We start from the raw sequence: 12,030 nt of genomic DNA, 5'->3' as shown, positions 1-12,030 counted from the left end.
ATACAGCAGGTGCCTAATGACTACCTGAATGGAAGAGTGAATGATGGGTGAACAGATGAACAGACAGGCAGAAGGAAGGGGCCCCCTGGCCACCTACGGTCTCCTCTCCAAATACACTGGAATCCCTCCTCCACCACTGAGTTGCTGGTGCTGCTACACACCTTGCATATTTTGCTTGTTTTGCTTCTCCAAGAACACACAGGGAGTTTGCAGGCCTCAACTTCATTTCCCTTCACCTCTGTCTTGATAGACCCTGAGATTGGCTCTATGTTATTTTATTTTATTTTGAGATGGAGTGTCACTCTATTGCCCAAGCTGGCGTGCAGTGACGTGATCTCAGTTTGCTGCAGCCTCTTCCTCCCAGTTCAAGCAATTCTCCTGTCTCAGCCTCCCAAGTAGCTTGGACCACAGGCACACAGCACCACACCCGGCTAATTTTTGTGTTTTTAGTAGAGACGGGGTTTTGCCATGTAGGCCAGGCTGGTGTCAAACTCCTGACCTCAGGTGATCCACCCGCCTTAGGCTCCCAAAGTGCTGGGATTACAGGTGTGAGCCACCACGCCTGGCCGGCTCCCATTTTAGACTGGTAATGCCACTCAGTCAGCCCTAAATGTCATCTGGGATGATTCCTCAGAGAAATCTGATGAAAGATGTGGACATGATCCACATCTGTGAACTGATCACACACACACATACACACACAGACACACACCTTTGTCTACAACTTCGGGTGGCTTCATAGCCCATCCCCCACCAAGCCCAATCAATAATCATCTTTTTTCAAAAGTAAACAAAGAAAACAAACATCAACTCTCAAATCTCTTGACTCGAAACCTCTGGGAGGGAAAGCCCCTCAAAGTCTCCACTTTTAAGCTCTCCATGTGACCACCCCCAGCTCTGGCCCAGGTTTGGAAACCTGCTCTCGCCCGGCTTGTCCTCGTAGTGGGATCCAGGGACCACCAGTTCCAGCACAGGACGGGCTTATTTTAAAATGCAGATTCCTGGACTCACTCCAGACTTAAACATCAGAATCTCTAGGGGTGCAGTCTGCACTTGTAGTTAGTTTTGCAGGTGGTTTTGAAGCATATTAAATACAGAGAACTGTTTCCTCAGACTTCACAGGGTTAAAATGTCAGACAGGCCAAAGGCCTGTAAACAACTGCTAATGAACTAATCAGCATTTCAAATGATGGAGCCGGTACCTGTATCCACTTTCCCAGAAGTAGGGGAGGAGGACCGAGGGCAGGAGACCCCTCCACAAAATTTCTTCTTCCCTCCCCTACTTCCAGGTCCCTTGCCCCTCCCACTCTGGGAGGTCCTCACCTTTCCTCAACTGCCTCAGCAGTTGCCTCTATCAAGCCGGCTGTTCCCCTCTCTAAACCTCAGTCTCTTCATCTGTAAAGTGGGGAGGAGGCTAGGAGCCAATGGGCTGTGGCCATAAGGGAATTTGAGGTGTAAACCCACTCCCAAGACCCATGTTCGCAGCTGAAATTGGACTTCTTCCCCCAGCACCCGCACCAGGCATTCTCCGGGATCTACAGGCTGTGTTTGTTTCTCCCTGCCCGTCTCCAACTATAATGTGAATTCCACACATTGTAGGGAGTGGGGATTTTCTTCTGGCACAGGGTTGGCTCCACAGTCAAGAGTGAGTTGGAGTTTTGGGCTCAGTGCCTGGCTGGTACTAAGCACGCAAAACAGGAATAGCTGTCACCATAATTTCTCCTCAATGTAAAAAGCAGGGGAATTGAACGCTTTAAATTAAGCTACTTTTTACCACTGATTTATCTTCAGGAAGCAAATAGCCTTGCTGAGGGGAAGAGAGGAATCAAACTTCTAAAGGTCCCTTACTGTTTAAAAAGATGGCCAGAGAGATCCACCTAAGCTCAGCTGGTTTTGGGCTTTTCTTTTTTTTGAGACTTTTCTTTTTTCAGAGTCTTGCTCTGTCGCCCAGGCTGGAGTGCAGTGGTGCTCACTCTTGGCAACCTCCACCTCCCAGGTTCAAGGGATTCTCCTGCCTCAGCCTCCTGAGTAGCTAGGATTATAGGCGCCCACCACCATGCCCGGCTCATTTTTATATTTTTAGTAGAGACTGGGTTTTGCCATGTTAGCCAGGCTGGTCTCAAACTCCTGACCTCAGGTGATCCTCCGGCCTCGGCCTCCCAAAGTGCTGAGAATACAGACGTGATCCACCGTGCTTGGCCTGTGTTTTTGTTTTGTTTTTGAGAGGAGCAAAATGAGACGAAAAAATAGTGGAATTTTAGGACTCTGGCTTCTTCCTCTCCATTATAATGCACTCGCTCCTGCAAAAGTCCCCAAAAGATGGAGATGTCACCTCCACTGGGGGTTGGGGGGTGACCCTGCAGCCTAATCCTCCCGCAGCAAAGAGCCCCTCATCAAACTACTCACTGAGTGGCAACTACACACCAGGCTTAATGCTGGGGGCTGTGAATACTTCCCAAGTACCCAGCCTGGTGGAGGAGCATAAAGGAACCCAGGGAATCCCAACTGGCAAAGGGAAGGGGTGGGACGTATCCTGACACAGGCCTTGGGGATGAGGATCAGAGAAGGCTTCCGGGAGGTAGCAACAATGAAGCTGGCCCTGAGAGAGAAATGAGCCAGGCAGGGAACACTGGGAGGTGTCCCCAGTGGAGGGGGTTAGAATATGTCAGAGCCAGCAGCACCATTGGAAATGGGAGTCCATGGCCCCACCCTGGGCCAAGTGGAGTAGAAGTCCAGGAGAGGCCCAGGCCTCTGTGCTCAGTTCAGAACCTGAGCAGGCAGGCCAGTGCCCATGCTACTAACCACCAGGCTCCACTGCCCAGAATGGAGAGGGGAGGCAGAACTGGCGGGAGAAGGCAGCCGGTGGATCTGGGCCAAAGGCCCAGAGGAGTACCGAGGGAAAGACAAAGTCCTGGTGATGGGTACAAGGCCCTCCACATGCTGCCACCCCCTCTGCCCTTCTGCCAGCCCGTGCCCCTTGATCACTGACCTTGTCCTGCTGCTCAGTATCAGGGGTGTGTTTTTGCTGTTCCCTCCGTCTAGAACACCCTTCCCTACCTAGTCACATGGCCTGATCCTTCAACTCTATCAGGTCTTTGCTCAAATGGCCCCTTCAGTGAGGCCTTCTCAGATCACCCCAGTGCTTCCCAGCAATGCCCCATTCCGATTCATCTTTCCTACACACCTGTCTCCACCCAGCACTCTAAATATTTTGCACATGGATTATGTTTATTGCCTGCTCCCCGCAATACCTGAGAATACAAATTCCATGAGGAGGGAACATTCGTATGTGTCTGGGTCTCTGTGTCCCCCATTCAGAACAGTGCTTGGCACATAACAGCCCCTCCATCATTACCGAACAAATGAATGGAGGATGGACACGTGGATGGACAGGATGGGTGAGATGGGCACCCAGAAGCAAGCTTGAGGAGGAGGGGATTTGGGATAAACATCTGGGGCAGCAGAGAGGGTATGGGATAGCCCAGCAGGGCTGCCCCAGGCCTGATATATCAGCCTGGACTACTCAGGCCTCTCCAAGGGCTGCCCCAGGCAGAGAGAAGGTGGAGGACCTGCTGCCCGGGTTCTCCAGGTTCTCCCAGCTTGCTAGCCTTCAGGCCAACAGGGCCCCACCCAACCAGCCACACTATTGTCCTTCTGCAGTCCTGCCAGGCTCTGTTGGGCCCTATCTGCCTCAAAGGCCCTGTACAAAGAACCAACAACGAGGGAGTTTTCTCACAGCCCCTACCCTCCTGTGTGACTCGAGGACCGGAAGTTCAGTTTCACTTGACCTGTCTGAGTCACCATCCAAATATACCGTCTGTCATGTTCCTGTCTCCCCTCTCTGCACAGGAGGTCCCGCCCCCACCCCTCCAGGCTTGGGGCATCCCCCTCTCAGCAAACAACAGAGGCTGAGAGTCTCCTCGTCTTCCTGCTCACATGCCACCCCACATCCCAGACTCCCCCTGGCCTCCCCACCCTGGGGAAGCTCTGCCAGCTGATCCAGCCCACACAGTCCCACCCCACCTGGATTCTGAATGAGCCCATTGTCTGATGACTTGGCAGCCCAGTGCTTTCTATCACCCCTGGGTCATCTCCAAACTCCTGGAGACAAGGCTGGTAACTGACACAGAGCACACAGAAGGCACTCACACACCATGCCGAGGAGAACTAAACCTCAAGGTGTATGTGGTGGTCTGCGATATTATTAATAAAAACAAGTTGCCCAGATTAAAGAGAAAGAATGGGGGAGAAACATTCTCCAAGGCCTATTATAAAGGAGAGGCAAAATTCTCCAAGGCCTGTTATAAAGGAGGGGCAGGAGACGGTTATACTTTACAAGACAATTCACATTCCCATCTTTGGAAAACTAGAATTTAAAATACAAGGGCCGGGCATGGTGGTTCATGCCTGTAATCCCAGCATTTTGGGAGGCTGAGGCGGGCGGATCACGGGGTCAGGAGATCGAGACCATTCTGGCTAACATGGTGAAACCACGTCTCTACTAAAAATACAAAAAAAATAGCTGGGCGTGGTGGCAGGCACCTGTAGTCCCAGCTACTCAGGAGGCTGAGGCAGCAGAATGGAGTGAACCTGGGAGGCAGAGCTTGCGGTGAGCCGAGATCGCGCCACTGCACTCCAGCCTGAGGGACAAGAGCAAGACTTTGTCTCCAAATAAACAAATAAATAAATAAATAAAAATAGAATACTTTACAAGACAATTCACATTCCCATCTATGGAAAACTAGAATTTTAAAAACCCAGCCGGGCACGGTGGTAAAGGGGATTTTAGGGGCTGCATGGGTGGATCTTGACATGAGGTTCCTTTCTAGGCCAAAGTGATGGATCTAGAATAGGAATATTCTTAGAAATAGAGCCGCTGGGCACGGGAGGGATAAAAGCCAGCCAGTGCAGGACACACACCTTTTCCTTCCCAGCTCCCCTAGCTGTGGAACTCTAGGTAAGTGAATGGCCTCTAGAAGCTTCTGTTTATGATTTGAAAATGGAATTGCCAGGCCAGGCATGGTGGTTCACCTGAGGTGAGGAGTTTGAGACCAGCCTGGCCAAAATGGTGAAACCCTGTCTCCACTAAAAAATACAAAAATTCACTGGGCATAGTGGTACACGCCTGTAATCCCAGCTACTTGGGAGGCTGAGGCAGGAGAATTGCTTGAACTCGGGAGGCAGAGGTTGCAGTGAGCCAAGATCATGCCACTGCACTCCAGCCCAGGCAACAGAGCAAGATTCCATCTCAAAAAAAAAAAAAAAAAAGAAAGAAAGAAAGAAAGAAAGAAGAAGAAAATAAAATGGAATTGCCATAGTATCTAACTCTAAGGCTGATGTAAGGATTTAAAAAACAAGATCATACATGAACAGCTGAGTACTCAATCAATAAACGAATGCAAAGACCATGGTGGTTATTGTATAACAATACTATTATTATTGGTAGAGATGGGGGTCTTGCTACATTGCCCAGGCTGGTCTCAAACCCTTGCGCTCAAGCGATTCTCCTGCCTCGGCCTCCCAAAGGGTTGGGATTACAGGCATGAGCCACTGTGCCCCCTATAATCCCAGCACTGTGGGAGGCTGAGGCAGGAGGATCGCCCGAGCCCAGGAGTTGGAGACTAACCTGGGCAACACAGTGAGACCTTGTATTTTTTAAAATAAATTAATTAAATTTAATTAGCTGGGCACAGTGGCTCACACCTGTAATCCCAACACTTTGAGAAGGCTGGGGACGCAGATCACCTGAGGTCAGGAGTTTGAGACCAGCCTGACCAACATGGTGAAACCCCGTCTCTACCAAAAATAGAAAAAACTGGCTGGGCGTGGTGGCAGGCGCCTGTAATCCCAGCTACTCAGAAGGCTGAGGCAGGAGAATGGCGTGAACCTGGGAGGCAAAGGTTGCAGTGAGCCGAGATGGCGCCATTGTACTCCAATCTGGGCAACAGAGCAAGACTCCATCTCAAAAAAAAAAAAATTGCACTGAAATGGGTGTTGGGTCAAAGGAGCGTCTTATCCTTTAGGAGGTCAAGAGCAAAGTGACAAAGGGGTGTCACTCTTCCTCATAACCTCTGTGGCTCCTTTGACATTTACACCACTCCCACATGTTTTTTCACTCCCTTGACACAAGTCTAAAGCAGAAATATCTAATGAGAAAAACTAATTTATTTTTTTAGAGATTGATTCTTGAGACATTGCCCACGCTGGAGAGCAGTCGCTATTCACAGGCACAATCAGCATGCACTGGAGCCTCAAAACTCCCAGGCTCCAGTGATCCTCCTGCCTCAACCTCCCAAGTAGCAGGACTACAGATGTGCTCCACCGAGCCCAGCCAATAAAAACTAAATGAAGAGTGGTTGCTGCGTACCAGGCACTGGAAGCACTTCGCACACGCCAACTCATTGAAATCTCATTGCAATCCTTTGTGGTAGGAGCTACGTTTATCCCCTTTGTACAGGTGAGGGGACTCAGGCACAGAAAGATTAAGAAATTGGCTCTAGGGAATTCCCATTTGGGTCTCTCTCTCTCTCTCTCTCTCAAAAAAATAAATAAATAAAAGGAAGGCTGCCCTAGGCAAAATGGGATGGGGTTGGGGTAGAGGGGAAGGATGAAAAAAAAAAAAAATGGAAAAAAAAGAAAGAAAGTAACAGGCCAGTGCAGCAACTCACACCTGTAATCCCAGCACTTTGGGAGGCCAAGGCAGGCAGATGGCTTGAGCTCAGGAGTTCCAAACCACCCTGAGCAACATGGCAAAACCTCGTCTCTATAAAAAATACAAAAATAAAAAAAAAAAAAATTAGCCTGGAGTGGTGGCATGAGCCTGTAGTCCCAGCTACTTGGGAGGCTGAGGTGGCAGGATGGGGATGACTTGAACCCAGGAGGCAGAGGTTGCAGTGAGCCAAAATTGTACCACTCCACTCCAGCATGGGTGACAGAGCAAGACTCTGTCTAAAAAACAGAAAAGAAAGGAAAAGAAAAGAAGAGAAAAGAAACTTGCCCCAAATCACAGGACAAGTAAGGGTTCAACTGGGATTGGAATCCAGGCAATCCTGCTACATTACACCCTCCCAGTTCATCTTCTCTAAGAGACATTCATAGGCTAAAAGAGAAAGAAATGCTGAAGAGTCAAATCTCCGTCGAAACCAGAAATGAAACCTCACATCTGGCAAGTGAAATGTGGTTTCCTAGGTTGAACACCTTCCCAGGTATTTAAACACTCCCATGGTAAAGGTGAGAGGATTAGCAGAAAGAAGGATGAAAAATCATAACCAAATTACCAAGTCCCAAGAAAAATAAGTACAACTTACATGAAGTTTCAAAATCAAAAACTCAGCTGGGCAGTGGCTCACACCTGTAATCCCAGCACTTTGGGAGGCCAAGGTGGGCGGATCACTTGAGGTCAGGACTAGCCTGGCCAACATGGTGAAACCCTGTCTCTACTAAAAATACAAAAATTAGCCGGGCATGGTGGCGCTGACCTATAATCCCAGCTACTTGGGAGGCTGAGAAAGGAAAATCGCTTGAACCCGGGAGGTAGAGGTTGCAGTGAGCTGAGACTGCAACCCTGCGCTCCAGCCTGGGTGACAGAGCAAGACTCTGTCCCCCCGCCCCCCCCCCAAAAAAAAGAATTAAAGACTCAAAACAGAAGCTCTGAAACATCCAAAAACCTCAGGCAGTAGCAGAGGGCTTTGTTTCATTTTGTTTTTTGTTTTTGAGAGAGCGTCTCGCTCTGTCACCTAAGCTGGAGTGCAGTGGCACAAAACACAGCTCACTGCAGCCTCAACCTCCTGGACTCCAGGGATCTGCCTGCCTCAGCCTCCCGTGAAGCTGGGATCACAGGCACATGCCACCATGCCTGGGTAATTGTTTTTGTATATAGAGACAGGGTTTCACTTTGTTGCCCAATCTGGTCTCCAACTTCTGGGCTCAAGCAGTCCTCCCACTTTGGCCTCCCAAACTGCTGGATTACAGGTGTGAGCTACCGCACCTGGCCTCTTTTTAAATGCAGACTTGAGACAAGAAGGCAAAACTTACAGAAAATACAACTACACATTCTATTTTCTCCAGAAAGTGTAGTCATGATGACAAGCCTGGGAGTTAGGTGGTAATGAAACCAGCCACATGAACGTCACCAAGCAGCTGTCATTTCTCCAAAACCTCTTAGCATCAAGCTAACAGAGAAGAGATCTAGGGCTAGTATCTCCCGGGACTCATGACTAAGAGCCGGCACCTAGAGTACCTGTCACTATAGAAGGTGATGTCACTGCTGATTCAGTCTGATATTGAAAAACCTCACCAGGAGAGGCCTCTCAATGTCGGTGACTCAGGGCTCCACCCCACCTGTTCATAAAGTAAGTGCCCAGGTGTTTGCCTCACTGCTTGTTCAAGGGATGATGTTTTCCAATAGGAAAGCCACAACTCTCCCCACAAACAAGTTGATCATCTTGTTCCCTTTTTCAAACACTCCCACATAGTCGTGGTGAAGAATTTGTTGGGGAGGAAGCCTCGTACTGAAGTCCAGTTTCCACAGTAAGTACCAGGTCCTAGGAACACTTGTATACATGCACCCAAAAAAAAAAAATTCTGCCCAAGAGGTCACGATGCCTGTTTAGGAAAATCTCATTCCTCTGCAGTAAGAATCTTTAGAAAACTCGGCTAGGCTCAGTGGCTCATTCATGCCTGTAATCCCAGCACTGTGGGAGGCCGAGGAGGGCTTATCATCTAAGGTCAGGAGTTGGAGACCAGCCTGGCCAACATAGTGAAACCCCATCTCTACTAAAACTATAAAAATTAGCCGGGTGTGGTGGCACAGGCCTGTAATCCCAGCTACTCAGGAGGCTGAGGCGAGAGAATCGCTTGAACCCGGGAGGCAGAGGTTGCAGTGAGCCGAGATCGGTCCACTGTACCCTAGCCTGGGCAACAAGAGCAAGACTCTGCCTCAAAAAAAAAATTTTTTTAGAAAACTCCACTAGAGCAATATTCCTCTTGGGCAACATGCGGAGGGATGGGGGGTGGCTTGGGATGAGCATGATTTCCTAGATTTCCAGATTCCTTTGACTCTGATACCCTTTAAAGGAGAAGTTCCTAAAGTGGCAGGTCAAAAGAGAAAGATAAATAAATAAAAAATAAAGGAGATGTGAAAATGAGCCCTCAGGATTCCTTCTCTAGAGAATGCCTGGCCTGGCCGGGCATGGTGGCTCAGACCTGTAATCCTAGCACTTCGGGAGGCCAAGGCAGGGGTATTGCTTAAGCTCAGGAGTTCAAGACTAGCCTGGGCAACACACATAAGAAGACCCTGTCTCTCTTTTTATTTTAACAAAACATTTAAAAATTAAAAGAAAAATGCCTGACTAGAGAACAATTTTTTTCAATGACATGAATATAGACTTGAATGTAGAAGTCCAGTCCCCTCAAGACACACAGTCCAATTCTTTTTTTTTTTTGAGACAGAGTCTTGCCCTGCCCTGTCACCCAGGTTGGAGTGCAGTGGTGCGATCATGACTAAACCTCCCAGGCAGCTTCAACCTCCCAGGCTCAAGTGATCCTCCCACCCCAGCCTCCCAAGTAGCTGGGACTACAGGCATATGCCACTATACCCGGCTAATTTTTGGATTTTTTGTAGAGACGGGGTTCTCACTATCATGCCCAGGCTGGTCTTGAACTCCTGGGCTCAAGAGATCTACCTGCCTTGGCCTGGGATTACAGTCATAAACTATGACACCTAGCTGCTGACACAGTCCAATTCTAACACCTACTGAGCACCTCACTTCTTCATCTTTACACAAATGCCATCCTTCTTAGTGATGACTGCCCCTAAATTTCTCCACCCTAATGCATAGTTTTTATCCCCTTCCTGCTGAGTTTTATTCTTTCTTCCATACCTCACCGTCTACCTGTCCCCTCCAATTAGAAGAGAAACTCCACGAGGACAGGGGTTTTTCTCTGTTTGGGCCCTGCTGCACCCCCAATGCCTAGCAGAGGGCTTGGCAGGTACTCAGCAAAAATTCATTCGGTGAGGGGACAGGCAAATGCCTCCGTCACCTGAGACCTTCAGAGGAGGAATGATCCATCCCTTTCACCTGGCTGCTCACAGACTATCATGTGAGTTGCCTTTTCCTGCTGTAAAGAGCACAGACTTTGGAGTCCAACAGCCACCAGACATACGGCCAGGCCCTCCCACTTCCTGTGTGCATGACACACCTGTGTGCATGAGGGTTACAGGAGATGGCATACGGGAAGAGTTCAGCATACAGAAAGCACCGCTCAATACACTGTTGCTTATGATCACAATAGAGAAGACAACGACAAATACCTTTTTTTTTTCTTGAGACAGTGTCTCACTTTGTCGCCCACGCTGGAGTGCAGGGACGCAATCACAGCTCACTGCAGCCTTGACCTCTGTGGTCTCAGGTGATCCTCCCACCTTAGCCTCCTGGGTAGCTGGGACTACCAGCTCATGCCACCAGGCCTGGCAAATTTTTAAAAGTCTTTTGTAGAGACAGGGTCTCCTTATGTTGCCCAGGCTGGTCTCAAACTCCTGGGCTCAAGGGATCCTCCCACCTCAACCTTCCAAAATGCTGGGATTATAGGTATGAGCCACTGCGCCCTGCTGAATAATTTTTTTTCTTTTTTTTTTTTTTTTTGAGACAGAGTCTCGCTCTGTCACCCAGGCTGGAGTGCAATGGCTCACTCAGCTCACTGCAAGCTCCACCTCCAGGTTCAAGTCATTCTCCTGCTTCAGTCTCCCGAGTAGCTGGGATTACAGGTGCCTGCTACTATACTGGGCTAATTTTTTTTTTTCGTATTTTTAGTAGAGACGGGTTTTCACCATGTTAGCCAGGATGGTGTCGATCTCCTGACCTCATGATCCGCCCGTCTCAGCCTCCCAAAGTGCTGGGATTACAGACGTGAGCCACCGCATCCTGCCCCTGCCAAATAATTTTTTTTAAGTATGTTTCAAATATTGCATGGGACATACTTATACTAAATACTAGACATCGTTTATCTGAAAGTCAAATGTAACTGAGAGTCCTGTATTCTTATTTGCTAAATCTAGCAACACTACCCATTAAGCAGTTACTCTCCTGAAGGCAGGGTGGTCTAGGTTACATAAAGATTTACAAGATGCGCTGGGCACGGTGGCTCACGCCTGTAATCCCAGCCCTTTAGGAGGCCGAAGAGGGCAGATCACAAGGTCAGGAGATTGAGACCATCCTGGCTAACAGTGAAATCCCGTGTCTACTAAAAATACAAAAATTAGCCGGGCATGGTGGCTAAAAATTAGCTACTCAGGAGGCTGAGTCAGGAGAATCGCTTGAAGCCAGGAGGTGGAGGTTGCAGTGAGCCAAGATCGCACCACTGCACTCCAGCCTAGGCAACAGAGTGAGACTCTATCTCAAGAAAAAAAGAAAAAAAAATAAGATTTACAAGATGTTGCTCTACAGTACTCTCTCATGAATATTTATTGATCAGATGGATTTTTATCTTAGCTGAGATCTGATTAAGCAGGACTTGCTTTTTTTTCTTTTTTTTTTTTTTGAGACAGTCTCACTCTGTCGCCCAGGCTGGAGGTGCAGTAGCGAGATCTCAGTTTACTGCAACCTCTGCCTCCCAGGTTCAAGGGATTTTTGTGCCTCGGCCTCCTGAAGTGCTGGGATTACATGTGTGAGCCACCATGCCTGACCAGCCTTGCATTTTTGTCTTTGAGCTTTTTGCATCTCTCATCAAGCTCTTTCCAGACTCCTCTGCACTGCCAAAAACTGGAAGAATGGACACCGGTTCTTGAACAATTCATGGGTCTGAAGGATGCTGGAGATACTCAGGGGGAAGGTGTTGGGTGTATCTGAGAGCCTTGCTCAAGGAAGGTGTTACCCACACAATAGGAAACCAAACAGATGGCTCTGGCGGGCTCAGGTATCCGCCTAGATTTTGATCTGGTGCTTCCTTACACCCAGAAGTGTGGGGCAGAAATGGCTCATCTGACCTTTAGACTCCAGACTGCAAGCTGTTTTGTGACAAGACAATTAGGTA

At 48.7% G+C, this 12,030-nt stretch overlaps 1 protein-coding gene across 1 annotated transcript in view; it reads right to left on the bottom strand.

Annotated features, from left to right (window-relative positions):
• CDH1 (cadherin 1) overlaps positions 1-12,030 on the bottom strand; it is a 104,787-nt gene that overhangs the window by 74,743 nt on the left and 18,014 nt on the right. The gene's annotated exons all lie outside the window — the stretch shown is intronic.

Source organism: Macaca mulatta, chromosome 20, assembly GCF_049350105.2.
Source record: "Macaca mulatta isolate MMU2019108-1 chromosome 20, T2T-MMU8v2.0, whole genome shotgun sequence".
In the NCBI taxonomy this organism is placed as follows: domain Eukaryota; kingdom Metazoa; phylum Chordata; class Mammalia; order Primates; family Cercopithecidae; genus Macaca; species Macaca mulatta.
This window is presented reverse-complemented; position numbering and strand designations above follow the sequence as displayed.